We start from the raw sequence: 20,861 nt of genomic DNA, 5'->3' as shown, positions 1-20,861 counted from the left end.
GGAGTGCGGTGGTGGGATTGCTGCACCACAGGCCCTGCTGGTGGTGCTGTGGCATGCCTGTCCATGAGAACATGGCAGCAACAATGAGACTGCCACGGCACAGGACTTAGTGGTGGTGCTACAGTGTCTGGAGCTGCAGCCAACAGGGGCGAGCACGCCCAAAGCAAATAAAAGCTGCTGCCAGCATGGACACGCTTTGTAAGTGTGTCAAGGCTGATTCACCAGTGGAGGCGGCGGGGCAAAGCTAAAAGCCCCACAAAGTTGTTCAAAGGCAGAACAGGAAGGGAGTCCTGGGCAGTCAAGGGAAGGCTGCAGCCGAGCCACAAACCCTGGGAGGGGCAACTGGTGGCAGCCTCCAATCGAGGAGCTGCCCCTACAGGCTGACTCAAGGGAGTCAGGTGACTTACCAGGAGAGGTGACATGGAAGTCTGGCTACGGAGAGTGGAACAAAGGCAACTGTGGATCTGCGGGACAAGAAGAGAAGGACAACTGATAAAGAACCATGAGTGAGGAACAGGGGAAGGCTGACACCCCTCTTGCACCTTCGTGGGTATATCCATTCACCTGGACTGAATCAAAGAGGAACCAAATATAGACGTGGAATTGGCCTAGGAGAACCAAGCCAAAAAAGGGACTGAACAAATACAAAGTAAAATCGTGGCTGTGCAACATCGGAGTAACAACGGGTTGGCGCTAGGCAGGGTGTAGGGAGTCACAGCCCCAATGTTCTCGTGCTAATGATTAGACCTAACAAGATACCACTGAGCCAGGATTAACACCAATCCCCAAGATTAAATTTCCAACAAAAATGTGACAAGTGAGAAGCATCAGTGGTCTTGGTAACTGGTGCCAGTCGTCAAACTGTCGGTCCACAAGGCCACAGTTAGCTCTGGGTGACTAGAAAAACCTAAGTGGGGAACTCAAGACAGGCACAGCAAGTTACAATCCCAAACTGGTTCCAGCCATTTTCAAACTGGCTTATGTGCACTGAACTTCTGTTCTGTTACAGGTTTAAATTAGTTTCTGACATTTAAACCGATTTATGCATAATACCTGTCCCTAGCCTCAGGCATCAGGCAACCAGCCTCCACCACTCCTAAGGTGAATTATGCAACTCTCACTTTTAAAACAGGCCCTGGGTTATAGCACCAGGTAGACAAGCCATTCCTGCGCAGCAGGGGTGACCAGGTTCTGGAACCTCACATTCCTCCTCTGACAAGTCTGTGCTCATGGGTGAATCTAATGATCAGTCTCCAAAGTTAGTACAGAGCATAACATGAAAGGAAAAGAAAAGCATTCTAAAACAAATCATCTGCACACATCAATGTTACCTGAGGCCTTACCATCCCATGATGGTGAGACAGGCAGTTTTAGCTTCTTGAGATACCCTAGCAGGTCCTGAGTGGAAACCTGAATGGCTCTCTAGCATTCACCCCAAGAGCTATCACCTTGGGGAGGGAGAGTGTCACTTTTTTATCCAGCAAGAGGTACTTTGTCTCACCAATTTCCAGACTTCTGGCCCTGCTAATCACAAAGTTGTCTGACTCATTGGGAGGTCAGGCCAATTTCCTCAGGGTCAGTGGGCTTTCCTTTGTCCTGTAACAAACCTCAGCTCTTAATCAAGGGGGTTTCTTTATTCTGAACCATTGTTCACCTCCCTGTTTCCCTTCCCTCCCCAAGAGCGGTGCTGGGTTAAATCAACATAGACCTACTGGAAACATCCCAGAGACAAGGTAATAGTATTCATAAATTATTATTACAGAGCAGCACTACCCCACCACAAGAGTGTGTGTGTGTGTGTGTGTGTGTGTGTGTGTGTGTGTGTGTGTGAGACTTTTTTTTAATCCATCTCAGATAATTTGGAAGAAAGGGGCTACTAAAAGTTCATTACAGATTCTATGTAGCATCACGAACATGTAGACACTTCAGGGTGGTGGGATGGGAGCTAGATAATGCACGTTGTGCCACAGAAGAACAGCAGATGCTAAGGATTTTGCCCACTGAAACTAAAGCAACTTCTTTGAAAATGAATGGGTACCTTTGATGTCCAGACAGTGCAAATGAGTTTACAAGTTCCTTTTGAGGACATATTTGGGATGAGAACTGCTTACTGCTTTATTTATCCTCTAAAGGAGGCTGATTATATGAATCACCTCTTCTGCGACTTCCCAAGTCAGCAATCACTATGGAAGTGGGGAAAAATACCCAAGCAAGCACTGATCAGCATTCCCATCCCACTTGATACCATACTGTTTTGCTTAATTATTTTCCTATTGCATCATTGTATTCCTCTCTTTAATTGTAATGCATGGACTTTTTCTCTCTAAAGCACTATCCTTGGGAATTTTTCCTTTTTCCACTGAAATCAATAAAAAAAGGTCTTTTTATTTTTATTTATTGTGGGCCAGCTGATTCCCTTGTTGTTCCTTCTCCTTCAGCAGACTATCTACTGTGCAAGGGGCTTGCTGCCCATTTTCCCTCATCAAATAATTCTAGTTTGCTTCCATGGTCTCCTGCCTCCTCCTGTTTCTATTGAACCATGCCCAATTTTCTGCCTTTTTGCTGTATTTGGGTCATGTACAATTGCATGAAGTTGACTGTGCTCAAGCAACAATTACATATGTTGTCCCCTTCCAGAAGTATGTTAGGACACTGGTGCTCTCTGTATGCATACATAAAAGCTCAGGGACTGACAAACCATGCAAATTAGAAACCACATTCAAACTGCAGTACCAAACCTGTAAAATAGCAAATAACCTCATTTCCCAAATATATGATCTCTGATATAAGTGTGATCATGTGTTCCACCATATAGATACAGCTGTTTGTATGCTTATGTGTGGTTGATCAGGGATCCTGGAAAGATACAAGACGCTTTGATAACTACACTTGTTTCTCTTTAAAAAACTGGTACAAATGTAAGCTTTCTGCACTAGTTGGCACATATTCTATTTCCCCTGCTTTCAAATAAGGGTATATCTGGACTGCAGAATGTATGTGATCTTCATTAATCCTCAGAGTATGCTTCCAATAATTAATTGGCAGTTAACTAAAGGATTTCATTCATTGTGAAACAATAGAAAGATTTCTGTGAATGATTAAATAGCAAAGGGAGTATTTCTTTGCTATGCTGAAATAATCAAAACAAAAGATACTGGGGGAAAGCTACCTGGGCTAGCTTTAAACAAGCTAGTTTGGGTAACAGCAGCCAAGCAAAACAGAGTTCCACAAAGACTACATTTATCCTGCTTCTTAGCAGGCATATTAGCCCTGTCACAAGCCTGTCCATGAGATATCTTTGAGTTACTCCTCACTGTGCTACCACACTCGCCAGGGCACAGACCAAGGTTTCCCTGAGATAGTTCCCTATCCCAACAACTCAGTTCCTCTGCCCTTTACTGGATTCTGTAGCTGCAGTGAAGGATCTCTGCCTGCCCTAGGTAGCCCTCACAGTTGGGTAATGAAGAAATGATAGGTCCTCCTCTCCATGGAGAGGGTAAGGCTAGAATATCACCTGCCCAGAAGTCACTCTTAAAGGCAACCAGTAAGGAGACCAACAACAAAATGATTTATAATAAAAATAAAACAAGCCCAAGAAACCAGCAACTGTATGTTGAGATGCAGACAGAGATATAAGAGTAAGCAAACAAGAGAAAATACCAAAACACTGACCTGTTCTTACCCTACACCTTGGATCCTTAGCCAGCTTCAAGGGTCTAAATGCAGCCTCTGGCTCTGACTCTGCCTGTCAGGGCCTCCTGCATCCCCCCTGTTGGCTTGGTTTTCCCAGCCTCTTTGGCTGGGGGACCCAACCTCTCCTTTTTCCATGAGAAGACTGAAGATTAAGCCATGTTCTCTAGGCAGACTTAAGTACCTTTGCCAGTCTGGCTATTAACATATGTCACCCCTTTATTTCTAGGGGAGGCTCACACTATGCCAGTAACTTCTTCACCCTGAAGGTGCATATTTACCAGACTATAATCTTGCATCCTTTTTACGTATGTAGATTCATTAATTTGATACCCTGTCTCTCCTGTAGGATAGTTTGGCCAGCTAGGTGTCAGGTTTCTTTTAAAATGTAAATATATGATTGCCTGAACAGACCTAGGGTGCCTCTTAGCACATCTGCAGGGGGGACCAATAAACAAACCAAATCAAGTGCTAATTCTGAACCATTGACCCTTTTAAGTGTGAACAATTGTGGGCTGTTCAAGTCAATTGGTGCCCTACTGATACATTAGCTGAAATATAAAGATACATAAAAAATTGCATATATGTCAAATACTAACATACACAGATATGAGAACAATAAAACTGAACGTAGCTTTGCACTGTTACAATTAGAAACTAGATGCAACAATAGCAAATCTGATATCTATGCATGCCACGCAATGATTCCCAAAAGTACTTTTGTCTCGGGTGCTGTGTCAAGGTCACAGAAGTTCTGTGCTGCTTTGGCTATACCGCTTCTGATACTTGAGCTAACACATTTCAAACTAGGGCAGCTGTCTCTATGCTACACTGCAGCTGTACAGTATCAATATATTCAGAGTAGATAGCTTGGTAAAACCAGCAAAAGCTACCAGAGACTTCTTTCTCCTGAGGTTCCCACTGGTGCAGCAGAAGTGGTAGGATCACCAGTATGGAGTTTTGTCTTTTTCACTGAAGACAAGTCACTGTACCTTTTTTGTGTTCCTACTCTTTGCTGTCTTGAATCTTTATATAGATGCTTATTAATGCTCTTTAGTACATCACCAAAATGAAAACAGCAAGGAACATGAGGCTATGTTTACACTGGAAGTGCTCTACCAGCAAAATCCTCCAAGTACAGATACTTGGGGGAACAGCAAATCTACTTCCACCAAACGAAGCAAGCTGTACAATAAGTGTGCAGTTACTAGGGCTGTGCGAAACAGCACTGTTCCATTTTGACTTTCGTTTTGATGGGACAGTGTTTCATTTCGAGTTTTGTTTCACTTCAGAACTGCTGTTCTGTTTCGTTTAATCAAACTTGTTTCACTGTTTTGACGTTTTGCCCATAGGCTATAATGGGGAACCACAAAACTGCCTATAACTTTGTCATTTCTTGCTTGATTTGGATGAAACTTGCAGAGGTGGTAGCCCCTTCTGAGGTCACAAAGTCTGCCAAGCTTTAAGGTGATAGGTGCAGGGGTCTCTGGGAAATTGCACCTCAAAGTCTTGAAAGCAAAACTCACGGCACGTGTGTGTATTAAGGCACAGTGGGGTGAAAACTGCAGGCATGGTAGCCCCTACTGAGGCCATGAAGCCTGCCGAGTTTCAAGGAGATAGGTGCAGGGGGTTCTGGGAAACTGCACCTCAAGCTGCTGATGGGCAAAACTCATGACATGTATGACAGCGTGTGTGTTAAGGCACAGCGGGGTGAAAACTGCAGGCATGGTAGCCCCTACTGAGGCCATGAAGCCTGCCGAGGTTCAAGGAGATAGGGTCAGGGGTTTCTGGGAAACTGCACCTCAAACTGTTCAGAGCAAAACTTGTGTTGCTTGTAAGTGTGAAGGTGCAGAGAGCTCAATTCAAACAACACTTTTTACGCAGTTTTTCCATCCCTCCCCCAGAGCACTGGGATTGGAAGGGGTCTCTGGGAAGGATGACCGTCATTGGCTAGCTACATAGTCAATAACAGAGCAGTCCCTCCCGCCTCTCCCCCTCCCCTCCATAGTTTCTCTTTAGCTACAAGCAAGCCCAGCTTCAAACCTCAAAATGTTTTGAAACGTTTCGACTGCCCTTCTTTCATTTCGAGGCTGTTTCAAAGCCTTTTGTTTCAATTCAATTTCGTTGTTTTGAGCTTGAAACAAGTCGAAACAGCGTTAAAACACAGCAGCCGGCGAAATTTTGCACAGCCCTAGCAGTTACCATATTTGCACAAGTGGGTTCTGCCAGCTCAGTTATGCTGGTCAGCAATCACACGCATATCTTCGTACCCCTGAATGATGTTCTTAGGACAAGAGAAATCTGTTATTTAAGCTACCTCATTTCAAGCTGAGTCAGATATCCTTAAGGAGTCGAATGTTGATATCGAGGCTACTAGAATTGATCTACAAAAAGGCAAGGGAAAAGAAAAATAACTCAGCAAGGCATAGCAGATGGGTCATTTTCAACCAAGTTCTGCATGTAGCTGCAAGTGCAAGTGACCTTTCAGCTCCTGGCATGTCAAGAATTCAGCAGTACTTTCATAGCAATATATTCCTGGTACTTAATAATGCTAGGCTGTAGGATACGTGAAGCTATTAGTATTTCTGGAGTAAAGTTCTTAGAGCCTTATTGGTCTAGTATGCTGTATTCAAGTACAGGCAGGTCCTGCCAAGTGCAGCATAGGGCATTTTAAGTTTGTGAAACCTCCCTCAGTAAACAGAATTGAACTTATTTAGTCTTTACCTCATAAATACCAATGTCCATGCCTCTCTGTCAAAGAGCTTTCCCTGACCTTCCTGGTTATTGGTAGGTGTATTATTAAAACATTACATAATACTATTACTATGCATTGTCTTCTTACATGTTTGTAGAGTGGAAGGGCCTCACCTCCTTGAGTTTACAGCCTACAAACACATCAAACAAAGTGTGGAAAGATGAGCCATAAAACAGAGGAATTGCATAGTTTTGCATTGTGCCTTATTATGTACAAGCCCAGTGGGTGGATCCACGATTTTGTAAAAGGGGATGTAGGAGCAGCAACCATGACAGTAGGAATGGTTGCCTGATGCCCCCAAGGTGTTTCCCATCAGCCAGGGAGCAGGCACAGGAAGACGTAACCCACCTCCTTCTGCTGTCCTGGGCTAAGCGCAGCTTCCTGTACAGCCTAACTGAAGCAGGATAAGAGTGCCTCTAGAGCTCCCCCTCCCACCAGGACAGCCAGAGACAGAAAAGACAACAGCAGCAGTGGGCAGGGAAAGGCCAGGGAACTGGAGGGGAAGGGAGAGAAGGAGACATGCCACTGAGCACAGAATGGAAGGGAGACGGGGAATCCTTACCTGATTCAGGAACTTAAACCCCCCTCCTGTGGCTACCACAGCATAGTCTGAGAGAGTGCAACCAAACCACTGCAATCCCCTCAATCCACCATGACAAACCCTGGGAAAGTTTTCATGTTTAAATTGCAAAGTTAAATTAAAAGACTGAGAAGCAAGACCAGAGAGCTGCAGTGTCCAGTTAGAGGAGGAAAGCAGTCTGAAGATCACTTCTGCCTGAATTGCAGCAAGTCACCTATGCGTGGACCATCCCACGCTCTGTAACCTGTTACCATAGTCAGAGACCCCAACCCAAATTGCACCACCCATTACTCAAAGCAGAACATACACTTCAGGTCTTTCTTACAGTGGGCATCTGAACCAATAAATAACCAAATGCCAGTGAAAGCTCTTAGTTGCAGAAGCCACCATGTGCACTAAAGCAGTTTATCTCTGTATCAAGGAGGACTGAAAATGTTGGTTGTATAGCTGTTTTGTCTTTCTCAGCTACGGGCTTACACCAGTGACTATGTACCAATGACTGAAACTGCTCTGTTAGACAAGTGTTAATGCTTTACATGGGGCTGTCCAACTTCTCAGCAGCAGAGGGATGTACCGATTGTGGCTTTGAGCCATATACTGTGCAGGCTGCTGGGACTGCTGCAGCAGGCAGTACAGCACCCTGCCTCTCCCCTCCCCACCGTTCCCCAAACAGGCCTGTAGAACAATGGTTCTCAACCTTTTTCATTCTGGGACCCATTTTCCAAGACTGATGGCTTGTCCCAACCCACAGCCCCCTGGCCCTGCTGGTGCCTGACCCAAAGCCCCCAGCCCCTCACCCCCAAGCCACAGCCCCCTGCACCTCCCCCTCCGGCCATGCTGATGCCCCTCAATCCTGATCCGCAGTCCCCTGCCACCCCAGCCGGAGGGGGGCCCAAGCTGCCCCCATTCCACTTGTTGCCCAAACGGCTAGATTCGTGCCCCTGGAGGCTAAGCCAATTTTACCTTCAGGAGAGAGTCACACACACGGTGAGTTCATCATGGGTTTATTGGTTGCGCAAGCAATGCCAACAGAGGAGCTGATGCTCTAATCAATGTTGGCCCCGAACTTCTCTTGAGATTTCATTTTTATAGCTTACATAGACAAAGGGTTATCGCGTGTCATACAACTATTGGCAGCACCACAATTTCCTAGGTGTTACGTCTTATCTTATGGGCGAGGTTTAGTTTGCTATTGGTTAGTATCCCCTGTCAAGTTTAGTGCATGCGTATTTAAAAAGCAGAACTGCGGCAAAAAGTTCTGTCGCATGCGCAGAAGAAAAGGGGAACTGCGGCAGAGTTAATGTCTTCTAATAACCTTATACCTTAGTATAACTTCAGGGCATTAGTTCAATACGGTTACAAAATGCAGAGCAAGCAAGAAGGAAAAGAAACCCACAACTCAGTCGTTAGGCCTCGTACTTCTTACACAAGGGATCATGAGGGGCTCATACGGTTATTACTCAAGAGAGGCCTAGGTCATGGTGTATTTTTACCACACACTTGAGCTGGAGCGCGAGCAGCAAGTGCAGGTCCCTCAGTGTATGGGTGCCGGCCCAGCACCACCTGCCCAGGCATGCAGCTCCCTGCTGCAAAAGACCACCACCACCTCCTTCCCTTGCTGAAGGGCCAGGCACCTTCTCCTCACTGCTCCCCCTGTCCTGATGCTGCCCTGTATCTGGCCACCATCACCAGCACCCCTACATGCACACACATGCACACACATCCCCGCCCCCAGCCCTCTGGACAGTCCCCTGGACTTCCACCTCCTGCTGCCCATACACTTACCTGCATCCAGCAGCTGGGGCTGCTCCACAACCTGAACTCACTGTATGCTGGCCAGGTGCATCTGTGGTTGCAGATGCATGTGTGCACACTGCCTCCAATTGTCCCAAGCAGCACATGAAGGCTGGAATGCTGTCAGCCTGCAAGGGGAAACCCGCACATTTGCAGGTTTTCCTGGGACTTCCTCATGACCCTTTCAAATATTTGTGTGACCCACTTTTGGGTTGCAACCCGTCAATTGAGAAATGCTGCTGTACAGGTTGAAACAGGAAAGAGCTTTCCTCATTCCACCCAAACACCAAAAAAAAAGCCACCAACCCTCAGGAACACAAAGAAAGGAGCAGGGATGATCATAAAGACAGAGGGGAATGGAGAGATGCAAATGATTTGTCAGGAAAAGCAGCTCACAAGAGAAAAATCTCCAAGTGGGAAGGAAAGGAAACAAAGTTTTTAAAAAGACACTCCACCATTTCAGTTGGTTGTTTACAGGTTTGTCAATGTGTTTTAGGAAATGCACTGCATAGCATAAACTGCACTCATGAGGTTGATTGTAGTGTGGTAGCCATGTGCCCAAATAACCAAGGGTGTCTATACACGTGTTCTGAGTTGGAGGTGGGTGCTTTAATTACAGTGGCTCTGAGAGCTGCTCTTATTAAAGCACCCGCAGCTTCATGTGTATGCAGTGTCCCGTGGTTCAAAATGGCAATGGGGCACTTGAACTAAAGCTCATTCAATGAGTTTTAATGGAAGCACCCCGACTGCCATTTTGAAGTGCAGGGACCTGAATAGATGTGATATGGAGGCTGCTGGAGTGATTAATTGAGTCTGCTCCGATATCCAGTACATGTATAGGTGCCCCAAGGTTTTAATACTGCTTCCAGCACCATGGTACCTAAGCACCTTAATAAAGATCAAGTTATAACAGGTCAATCAATAGTCTTAACTTTCATCCAGTGCCTATTAGGTACCTTACAATTGTGATTGTGCCCCATTGTTATTTCTGTTATTAACAGATCTCTGCTGTTGCTCCTGCTCTTTCACTATTCATCATCTACTTGAATTCAGTGTCAGCAGAAGCCCAAAAACATAAATAAGAGAAGGTCTAGAGAGCCACCACCCTCTCCATCCCCTCTACACTACTAAGTTTTTGCATCCACTGCAAAGCACTTGAGGATCACTCAGGGCAGGTATCCCTGGATTGGACCCCAGACAATTTTTTTAACCCATGTGCCTTGTGTTCCAACACCTTGAGTATGAGTAAAGAAGGATCATAGATACATGGGACACTTTCCAGTAGAATTTTTGTGAATAAAGCCTCTTTCAAGTTATTCTGATACAATAAGAGGAAGTGCCTTTGCCATGTTGAAACTGGAACACATTTGGAATCAGTAAAGATTTTAGAAGTATAATATTTAAAAAGGAATAGATGTTTCATGTTAAGATAAATTAGAATTGAAAAACAAATCCACTGTGCACTATGAAGCAAGAAACATTTCAGCCCCAAAGGACATTTTTGTAAAGGATTGTAAAATAATAGATTTTTCAACCTAGGCCTATGTTATGTTATATAAATGCACAGTAATGATATTGATGTCATCAGCTGCACTTGATCCTCATAAAATACAGCCATTTATTTCCTGTACCTTTAAGGAGAGGATAAAGCCAGCAAGATGCAGGATTTGACTGTTGGGATTTTTTTAATGAAAAAGAATGCCCTCCCCCCCCCCCCCCAACACAGCCTTACAATATAATAACCATCCATCAAGGAAAATAAATGTTATCACTCTGTGAGTTACATGAACACAATTTATACAGACCAAAAGTTCAGGAACGCCTTCAGAGTCCTGGCCTGATGCCAATACACACAGCTTGATGTCCCAGCTATATTGTCACTCCCCATAGAAGAAACAGGAAGCGTGTTAACTCAGAGTATGTCAGGGAGAGAATGGTTGTTTTACATTTTGCTTATCATAGACTAAAGACGATATTTTAATCCCTTTTCATACTTTGAGAGTTAGATTTTTTTTTAAACTACCTTTTACACAGAACTATTTTCTAATAGAAATGCTGCATTGCAAACACACCAGACTTTAGGAATAGATAAGAAAAATCACTCCCCATGTTCCTTTCATGTATTTCCTGAGACAGCAGCAACAATAGCTATGTTTTGGAAGTATTTATATTCCCCCATCAAAGTGTTTCATTTTTTTAGTTCCCTCAACTGAGTATCACGTGCTTATCAGTTATAGAAGAGAGAGTTGTTGCTCAAGTTATCCCTGTGACATCACTTTTTAACTTATCTCTTATCAGGCTCCCGTCAGAACATGACATTTTCAGTTGATAAAAAAATCAAGGAAGAAAGCTTCCTCCAACTTTCCTATGGAAAAGATTCCTTAAAACAAACCTAAACTAGCCTTTAGTGCTATTTCATGAAGTTGGTGGGGGTGGGAGAGAGGGGTGAAGGAGCTACACAGACCAAGCTGGTAAGTTTGTAGAAGTTTAAAAGAAAGTGAAATACTGTACCAACATCTGCTGCTTCTAGCACTACTACAACTCTATCATTCTAGAGTGAATGTCAGGCATGGAAAAGTTTATGCCATCATTGTCATTTATATGATAAGCTACCTGAGGAGATGGCAACAAAAGAAAATAAAACTGGAACATGTCAGAACAAGGAGGAGCTGCTCAAGAGAAAATCCACTTAGCAAACCAGTACAATAGACCTTCAATGACTTGGGCTTCTTGTTTATGATTAACTTCTACAGTTACTGCTTCAACTGTAGGTTATGCTAGAGAAGGGCAATTCAATTAGCCAAGCCAGACAGAAGGTAGTTTGCTATTAATCTTTCCTAGTATGATGCATAAACTTTTTCACATCTGAAACTCACTCACTCAACACAATGCCACCTTGCCCCACCTTCTGTAAATCATACTGGAAGAGTTAATAATATGGGAGAAGAACTTGAATGCTAATATAGTTACACCAAACAAGATCTAGATAATGCTTGAAAAGGCTCTTTTCTATTTTCCCACCACTAGATTTTCAACTTCTTGGAGCCTTTCCAGGGTGTATGAACTGCCCTTCCTGCCTCCTTCCCACCCCCATATGCCTGCCCCACTCCTTTCTGCCCCGCAGCTGTACCCTGCTGCCAACTCTGCCACCACACGCCATCCCATGCCAAACCCTAGTGCCTTCCCCCTTGCCCCTACCCCCACCGCCACACCTGTGCCTGAACCCCTGGAGCCTGTTCCCCTGCTACCTGTTTCCCTTCCTGTGCCTTCCTATCCACTACATGCTCCCCCTTCCCCTTGCCCTCCTATGCCTGCCCTTTCTAGCTGCTCCAGCTCTGGGGCAATCAGCAGTGGCTGCCCTGACCCAGCCTTACTATGCAGAGACAGAGGCGGCAGCAGCAGCAGCAGCTCTGGGCCAACCTGAAGGTAAGTGCGCCAAAACACACACTGGGTCTCTCCTGTGCACCCCATTGTCATAAGCCCCGTCCCCTGCCTCACTAGCCAGCCCAGATTGGACTAGTACTCAGATCTAAAATGAAGCTTCCCCCCTGCCCGCATCATGTTGTTTGAGTGGGAACTTTGCCTTGGATTCAAACACATATAATTAAGGGTCACGTTCAACTTCTGCCCTGTCGTCTTATGCATTCTATGTCTGCATCAGATGGCACTGTTTGGCATCAGAAAGGTGGAAGAACTGAAGAAAAATAAAGATTTGGCATAGGACAAAAAGGCCCTATGTCAGAGATTGCACAAATATTCAAATACTGGAATCTAATGATTCTTATTCACTGGTTTCAAAGTAGCTCAAATCTGCTTTGAGATTCCAAGGGTCTTGGCAGGGATTGAATCTACTGTAAATATAGTATTTAAAAAAGACACAAATATGTGACCATAGAGATTTAGAGAACTTCAATATTGACTTATTGCATCAACTCCATAGTGGGTGCATTGGTGAGAATGCTACTGCTGCCCCCCTCAGAGCACAGTTTGGCTTCTGCCTCTTCAAAGCCCTTGGCAATATTAACTAATTACTAATTGCAGTGCTGCTGGACAGGCCTGTTGGACAGAGCTAGGAGCTAACAGCTGGGACTCCTGGTTCCAAGACTGGCCCCCTGCATCTTTGACATAAATCAAGGAGGGACAAACTTTAAAGAATAGGTTTTGCATTTGGGTGGCAAGTTTTGAGGTGTCCAGCATCAGATGGAGTCTGTTTGCAACTGTAAACAGGGCCGAGCACCTGCAGCTCCCACTGATTTCACTTGGACTTGTCTGGATTCTCAGTGTCTGAAAGTGGGCACCCAGAAAAACAGAAATGACTTTGAAAAGTGGCCTTTGGCTTCTCTGTGCCAGGGCCAGGTGGTGCTGGTGTCCTTGGGTTTCTGACTGCACCAAGGGAGAACAAAACCCCCAGGGGCCAAAGAGGGACATGGAGAAAACCCCCAACCCCAGGCTGGGTGTTTTGCTCCCAGGGGAGGTTTCAGTCCAGGGCTCCAGCTCTGAGGGCCAACCTGGAGGCCAGGGCAGGGAGTGCAGACACCTCTCCCCTCCACTTCCTCTCCCAGCTGCAGGGCAGGAGCAGCCACAGCCTCTCTGCAGCCTGCAGGAGCAGCTGGGGCTGAGCACAGCTGGTGACAAGAGGTGGGAAGAGGAAAGGCTTGGATCCCACAAGTTGCCACAGCACTGAGGGAGTAATGGGAGCTGCCATCTGAAACCTGAGCCTGGTCCACCCTAAGGAAGGGCTCAGCCTCCTCTGGCAAGTAGAGTGGGGAAAAACCCTCAGGGAAAATGGAAAGCAATGACTAGGTAAACAGGCAGAAGGATGTGCTAAACCAAACCAAAGCAGCTTCTTTGCAGTGAAGCCTTTATGCGAGTCCAGAGCAAATTTCATAAGGATTTACAGCACTAATAAATTCTCCTGTCTTTTTATTACATTACAGATTACACACCTATTCAATGGTGGCTTTTTCTAACACACATAAAAGCGGGAGATCCATTCTTCACCTATGTGTTCAAAACTGTCCATGTGGCAGGGGTCGTTGAGTGAATTGTCTGTACTGAAGGCCACGAATGTAGATATTTCTATTTGGAGTTGATGTCCCTGTGTGCTCTGTCCATTTTGAAGGCAAGAACTTCCCAGTCATTCTCACTGAACCAGGCCTCACGTTTCTTTGTGGAGAAGCCTCAAGATTTTTGGCATGCCTCACGGATGCCTTTCTTGAAGCTCTCGCTCTTCCTCGAGTGATCAGTGGTGCCAAGAGCATCAGGGCAGTTGGCACGATTCTCTCTGAGGCACTGCTGGAGGTGATGTCTCTTAGCAGGGTTTTTCAGGCACTTGAGATTGAATCTCTTCTTTGGTTGCTTCTTCTGTTGACATCACGTTGTGGCCGCACAGATAGACATGTTGGAACTTATCAAACAAGGATCTATCCAGGAGCCTTTGGGGCTGGTCTTCTCATCTTCTTCTCGTGTCCCACCCGAGATGGCTGATGACAGGGATTCAGCAGAATCTGCCGATGGTTCAAATCAGAGCAGGCCGCGACGTGAGCGCATCTGCTGCGGCCGTTATGACAGTTGGCTGTGGCAGTATGGCTGTGCTGAGGTGGACTTTGCAATGCACTAGCATACAGTCAGTTAGGTGCCAGGGTTTTGAGCAGGGGTGCTTGCACAATGGCTTCCACTTGTTGCTTTGTGATTTATTCAGATGGATACAGCAACTGAATAGCAGAACAAGCTCTAAGCAATGGCACTAAGGGTTAAGACTAGAGTGACAGTTTTAGGTACGATATCCATGGCAAGTCAGCAGCAGCAGCAGCCGCCTGGTGCAGGTTTTCAATACAATCGTTAAGAAGATAAACAGGACATTCCTCCATGATACGTGCTACAGTTTGGATCTCACCACACTCAAACTTGGCGTCTTTAATAAAATTCCATTTACAAAGTAGCTAGTTGTCCTCCTTGTTCAACGTAGTCCAGCTCTGCATTAGTAAAGCAAAGCCAGGAGGGTTAGATGTGGGGTCCATGGTAAGAAATGTATAATGGAGGTCAATTGTCTTGAATCACTGGGTCATTTTCCTTGATATCAAAGCTTTCATGATTCAGTTCTTTTCCTACACTCCAAAATGGCCTTCTTCGACATAAGCCTTGGCATATGGGGGTCATCAAGTTCCTCAAAAATTGGTAGTGAATTGAATATGGGCAGTTTTTTGTAGACTATTTAGCCTCTTGATGTTGAAGATGAGGAGGGGTATGAGATAGAAGAGACAGCCAAGGAACATGAGTGCATCTGCAGGTACTTGTCATAAGTTTCAATGGTTTATTCGGTTGCTTTGTGATGATTAGATTATACTGTGCACACTTGTTCAGGAAAAGAAATCCATGCAGCTCTGGGCACAAGTGCTATCCTTCGATCCAGTTGGGCGCTGTTCGTGCTGTGTACCAGAGTGTGGACAGTCCAGGTTGCAAACCTCAGTACTTGACTTGGATGGATGGATCCCAGGCAGGTGACATGACACGGGCTGTTGAAGGTGCCTTTTCTAGTGTCCTCCACATGCAGGATAGCAGAGTGTTCATCTGAATAGGCCTGCTCAGTCATAATTGCTGACAAAATAACCATCATACAGTCATTGTCTCTGTACATACAGGTCCGTGACGATGGGCAGGTCCATGACTAGGGGCTTCTGGTAATTGCAAGCGTCTGCCCCCATTGACACTCACACATCACTGTGAGACTTTCTATTGAAGCAAGAGGCTTGTGCACATCTTCTTTTAACGTGGGGATGAAATGGCGCATAAGCAACCAGACAGTACTTCACAGGAAGGAAACCTGACTCCCATGCCAAGAAAAACCGAGAGCACTGAAGATTTCTGTTCTGCTGCAGCCTACCTCTGCTGCCATCGTAAAATATTCTTGCTTCATCTGCATGCTCCACAATCAATGGCTTTTATCTTTATTTTTGGATCACTATTAGCCTGGCAAGCTTGGTCTCTACCTTGCCAACACGGGTGACCCTAGCAGAAGTACAAAACCGCAGACAACAACACTCTCAACGTCAATGATAGCAGACAAGCCCCTTTCCATCACGTCACGGTTGCGATCCTTGTGAGGATGCCTTGGGAGGACATGGACGGAGCTAGAAGGGACCAGGACACTATGTCCTGGTGTGCACGAGCCCACCACTGACCTCTTCCACCAGCTTCTTGAGGCTTCATACAGCCTGGGGGCAATCCTCTTCCAGGATGTGGCCCCCATGCTGCCTGAGTATGGGATCCAGAAGCCCAGACATGAGGGACTGACACAGGATTCAACTGCTTGGTACAGGGCACTGGCACCCTGTGGGATGGGCTTCACGGGGCATCCTGACCTGCCTGGAGGCAGAAGGGGCTCTGATCATCACCCAGGTCCCATCCACCTTGGAGCCCAGGGTTCACAAACTAACAGTACGAAAAGCACCATACCTCTCCCCATGTCCTGCTCCTTTTGGACAACAACAAGCCTTTGTTTGGGTGCTCGCTGCTGTCTTTGCCAGGGGTTCACCCCCACATCAGCCAGGCAGAGGGCCCTGGTCTAGCTGCTGGCATGCTAATGTTGGGGGCCCTCTATCTGGGTGCTGCAGTAGGGGGCAGGTTGGTTTGGGACCTTGCTGCCTTCTCCTGGAAGGGGCTAGCTAATGCTCCTGATTGCACAAAAAGGAACTGGTCAGAAATGGCTCCTGGACTGAATTCATCCCCTCTAGCACCAGAGAAGGAACAACTCTCCTCCTCGCAAAAAGCACCACTTGCAATGTGCCATAGCCTGCCCCAGAGCTCACAAGCTACCCAGGAGAGCCTCACACCTCACCCTCCCCTCCCTGTTCCCGACTTACTCCCTCCAGGGTGGCCAGCACTGCCCATCCATCCCCTCCACATGCATGGGAGGCTGTTATAAATGAAAAAGCAAAATGGCAATGAGGACAAATTCCATTCCCTGGCCCAGAGCTGGCACCTGGCGGAGTATGGGGGGAGGCTGGGGGAGGGGAGAGCAATCCACGAAGCAGGGGAGGTCAGTGCAGCACAGACATGTCACCCCACCGGTCCCACAGTGGGACATCCACAAAGTTCACATGGTGCCCAGCACTGCACACACAAGCCCTCCACCTACAGAGCCAGGGCAACACCCTGCCCCTCTACTGCAGGGCCTGGCACAGCAGAGGTACAGCCTTGCCCTGTGCGCACATACGCTCACCTTCCCCCCTGGGGCAGGGGCATGCAGAGCGGCTCACCTCTGTGGGGCTGTCGTCCACAGCCTGGCCCTGCTCCCTCTGGGCCTTGAGGGCCAGCACCAGGGAGAGATTAAGGAGCCTCAGGTCCTTCACTTGAGCATGTGTGAGCCCATCAGACCATGTCCATGGCTGCACCAAGCGTATTGGGCCTCTGAACCCTACAGCGTTACCTCCCTAAGCACCCATCAAGCCCTACCTCTCCCCACACGCAATGTGTCAGGACTCTGTTCCCTGCTTTCACATCCTCTCGGATGCTACCCTGCCTGGTCAAGCTCAGTCTCAGCCTGTTCCCTGCCCTACCCCATGGCCCTTCTGGCCTCTGCCACCCCTAAACTCACCAGGAGCTGCTCCTCCCTTTGCCGAGCACTGTGGAGACAAAAAACATTTCCGGGCTCAGAGAGACTGACAGCGCCATCCCAGAAAACACCCCTTCCCCAAGGAGAGACTAACACAGAAGAAGGGACAGGCCCTGGGCTTTTGCCCCGACCCCTGTGCCTCACAACTGGAACAGCCAGCTCCCTCCCCAGCCCCACACCTACCAGGACAGGAGGACTTCCACATCCTGCTCCTGCTGTGCCAGTCAGGCATGAAGCGCCTTCAGCTCCAGCTGCCAGCAAACGAGACAGTGCAGGTTAGAGAAGCCTCACACCACTGCCTGTCTGTCTGCGCACACAGCCACCTCTTGCCCCCATCTGTCCCTCTGGCCCTGCGTTCACCCTTCATCCCCCAGCCCAGCCACAGGCTTGTCCCTCTGGTCCACCCCTCCATGCAGCCATCAGCCAGCCCACTTGGTCTCCCTCACAGCTCCCCCCCACCCTGGCTGGGACCTGCTCATCAGCTGCCAGCAATACCCGCTGCCAGGTTTCTCCTGCTGGCTTAGGAAAGAGCGGCTGGGGCAATGGACTCCCTTGGGCAGTGAATTCCTCATCTCCCCATGATGCCGGGTTGATGGCCCCCAGAGCCCTGGGGCTGGGCAGGGCTCATAGACCTGGGCCCTGGGGATCCCAGGGGTTGTTTGTTACCACCTGTCTCAGGTGAGTCCCCACCTCCCAGCTCAAGGTCCCAGGTCCCCTCAGACACTCTGAGCTGGGAAGGACTGTCCCTGTGATAAGGAAATGAGCTCACTACCCCCTCTTATTCTTGGAGGGCCCATGGACTTGACAGGAGAGGAAGACTCCCCCCCGGGGTCTCGTGTGCTGCATGGGGCTGGGAGGGGCACGGGGAACCTGGGGAGAGACCCCTGACCCCCAGATCAGCCCCTCCCACACCCTGGGCAGGGGAAAGACTCACTGCAGTGGGTGGGTGTGGCCACATCTGGCCCCTTGCATCGCTGCCTGGACTTGCCCCCAGCACTGCTCCTGGTCCTGATGGAAAACAAGGGGCCGTGCATCAGCTGGGTCCTCTCTGCTGCCAGGGCTCAGAGCGACCAGCCCCCCTGGGACACAGCATGTGGGGGCACCTGCCAGGAGTCTTGCATGCCACAAGAGCAGGGTCTTCCTCCACGGGGGTCAGGTGGAAGTCCCTCCAGGGGGCAGGTCTGGTCCCTTACGTGACCCCAGGGACATGGCTGGTTGCCCAAGATGCAAATACCACTGACAGGGGTTGGGTCTCAGGGGACAAGGGGATGAGGAGCAGTAAGGCTGGGGAGGGGTCTCCTGGCTGGATCAGCTCAGCCCCTTGGGAATGGAGGCAGAGGAGGGAGAGTGGGGTGCCCTCCTGCAGAGACCTTGCCACCTCCCCATGCAACCACACAAGCCCTTCCCCAGCTCAGGCCAAACTCACTGGGTGCAGGGTCCCTCCTCTCCTGGCCTTCACCCACAGAGGGTAAACATGGAGACCCCTTAATGGGGGCAGTTTTGCTCTTGTCCACTTGTCTGTGCCCAGGGTGGCATCTGGTGCTGAGGGGACATGAGGGCTGCGCATCAGGCTGGGTGGGACTGAGCACCACTGTGAGGATGGGGATCCCAAAACCTATCTGGGCCCCACCCTGCAAGGGAGCAGAGGAGAGCAGGGCCATTGCCTGGGGGAAGACTATCAGGGCAGGGCCATGGGCAGGGGCTGCAGGGCCAGGACCCATGGGGGCCAGTCCTGTTCCCCTTCCCTAGGGAACTTGCTGGTGAAGAGCAGGGGGTGACAGCTGGGTGGGGCATGGAGCCAGGGCTGTCCAGATTGGACCTGGGGCAGCGTGGGGTTGACCTGCCAGGCAAACCCTGCCGGGAGGGGAGGCCATACAGCCCTGAAGCCTCTTGTGCTGCCCAACCCTCGTTGCTCCCATGGCAGGGGGGAGGGGTCTCACCCAGGTTGCAGGAGGGCAGGCACACTGGTGGCAGCTTCTTCTGCCGGAGCATCTGCAAACAAGCACAGCCCCTGAGCTGAAGGAGGGAAAGAGGAAACTGACTGCCAAGAGCAGGGACGAGGCATGGGGCCGAGTCCTGGGCCCTTGCACAATCTGAGCTCCTGCTGACAACTTGCCACATCTTCCAAAAGTCCCCATGACGGGCCGCGCGGTGTCCCCAGTGCTGCCCCCATGGCTGAATGAGAAAGGGCGCTCATGTCTCCAACCAGTGCTCACTTCCGACACTCGGATTAAAGACTGTCAACAAATGTGTAACTAACTAACTATCTAACTAATGTTCTAATGAACTAATTAACTAATGAACAAATGATCTGACTAATTAATGAACTAACTAATGAACTAACAAACTAATTAACCAACTACAAAACTAAGCAACTAACTCTAGAGAATAGAAATGACTGAAAACATGAGCGACTACAATGGCCAACTGGCTCTGGCGAAGGTCACAAGAGCACTGGGAGGAGCCGTGCCTGACACTGAGACTTGGGATTGTGATGTCACAGTGAAGGGAGCAGCACTGTTGCCACGGCAACCAGGGGTCTCCCTCCCACACGAGCAAGGTGCTGAGTGCTGGGGCTGTGGGCCTTTGGTCTGGCCTGGCCTGGGGGTGTTCCCGGCATGAGATGACCTTACACCCTGAAGTCTTTGGGCCCATTCTCCTTCACTGTCCATGTGGACCAAGTACAGTGACAGCCCTGGCTGGAGGTTAACAACAGTGACTGCCCTGGTCCAGTAACCTGGCTGGAGGTTAAACAGTAGCCCCTGGTGCCAGATTCTCAGCTCCTCTCTGATCACTGCCCTGTGGGGTCAGAGCAGTGACTGGGGCTGGGAACACTGAGCTCAGCTCGGCTTCAGCCCCTTTCTGTGCAGGAAGGAATGACAGGATCCCGGAAACAACCTGCCTCCAATGCGGCCTCCCCTGCCTGGTGCTGCTGGGCCTAGTCCCCGTGCAGCACATAGACAGTGCCCTCTGCTGCACGTAGCAGTGCCACATATAGATCCACACGTAGACAGATCCATACATAGTTCTGAAATAGTTAAGGAGCTCCCGGAGGAGCTGGATGGGTACAAGTCAGCAGGCCCGGATGACCTCCGTCCACGGCTGCTGAAAGAATTGGCCAGTCATAGCTGAGCTGCTGGCACAGCTGTTCGAGCACTCATGGTGCTCCGGCCAGGTCCCTAAGGACTGGAGAAGGGCCAATGTGGTGCCCATTTTCAAGAAAGGGAGAAGGGATGAGCCGGGTAACTTTAGACCAGTCAGTCTTACCTCTATTCCTGGGAAAATGCTAGAGAAAATAATCAAAGAACACATTTATGCAGGCCCAGCAGGGGAAACGATGCTGAGGGGAAACCAGCATGGGTTTGTCACAGGTAGATCCTGCCTGACAAAGCTTGTAGCCTTCTATGACCAGGTCACACACTGCCTGG

At 48.5% G+C, this 20,861-nt stretch overlaps 1 protein-coding gene across 3 annotated transcripts in view; it reads right to left on the bottom strand.

The window, feature by feature from the left end:
* S100Z (S100 calcium binding protein Z) overlaps nt 1-19,443 on the bottom strand; it is a 42,181-nt gene extending 22,738 nt beyond the window's left edge. Inside the window, exons 1-4 of one of the 3 annotated variants that reach the window (XM_025208149.1) lie at nt 19,374-19,443; nt 18,368-18,441; nt 17,617-17,684; nt 17,416-17,443 (exon numbers count right to left, since the gene is read on the bottom strand). The gene's annotated coding sequence lies outside the window, so the exon portion shown is untranslated. Of the gene's footprint in view, nt 1-407; nt 451-3,672; nt 3,821-17,415; nt 17,444-17,616; nt 17,685-18,367; nt 18,442-19,373 lie in introns of those variants that run through there. The other 2 variants (XM_006027076.2, XM_025208150.1) reach the window with 2 other exon arrangements.
* Nucleotides 19,444-20,861: the final 1,418 nt, after the last annotated feature.

Source organism: Alligator sinensis, unplaced genomic scaffold (genome assembly GCF_000455745.1).
Source record: "Alligator sinensis unplaced genomic scaffold, ASM45574v1 scaffold159_1, whole genome shotgun sequence".
In the NCBI taxonomy this organism is placed as follows: Eukaryota; Metazoa; Chordata; order Crocodylia; family Alligatoridae; genus Alligator; species Alligator sinensis.
Note: the sequence above shows the minus strand (reverse complement) of the source record. Positions and strands in the feature narration are given on the sequence as shown.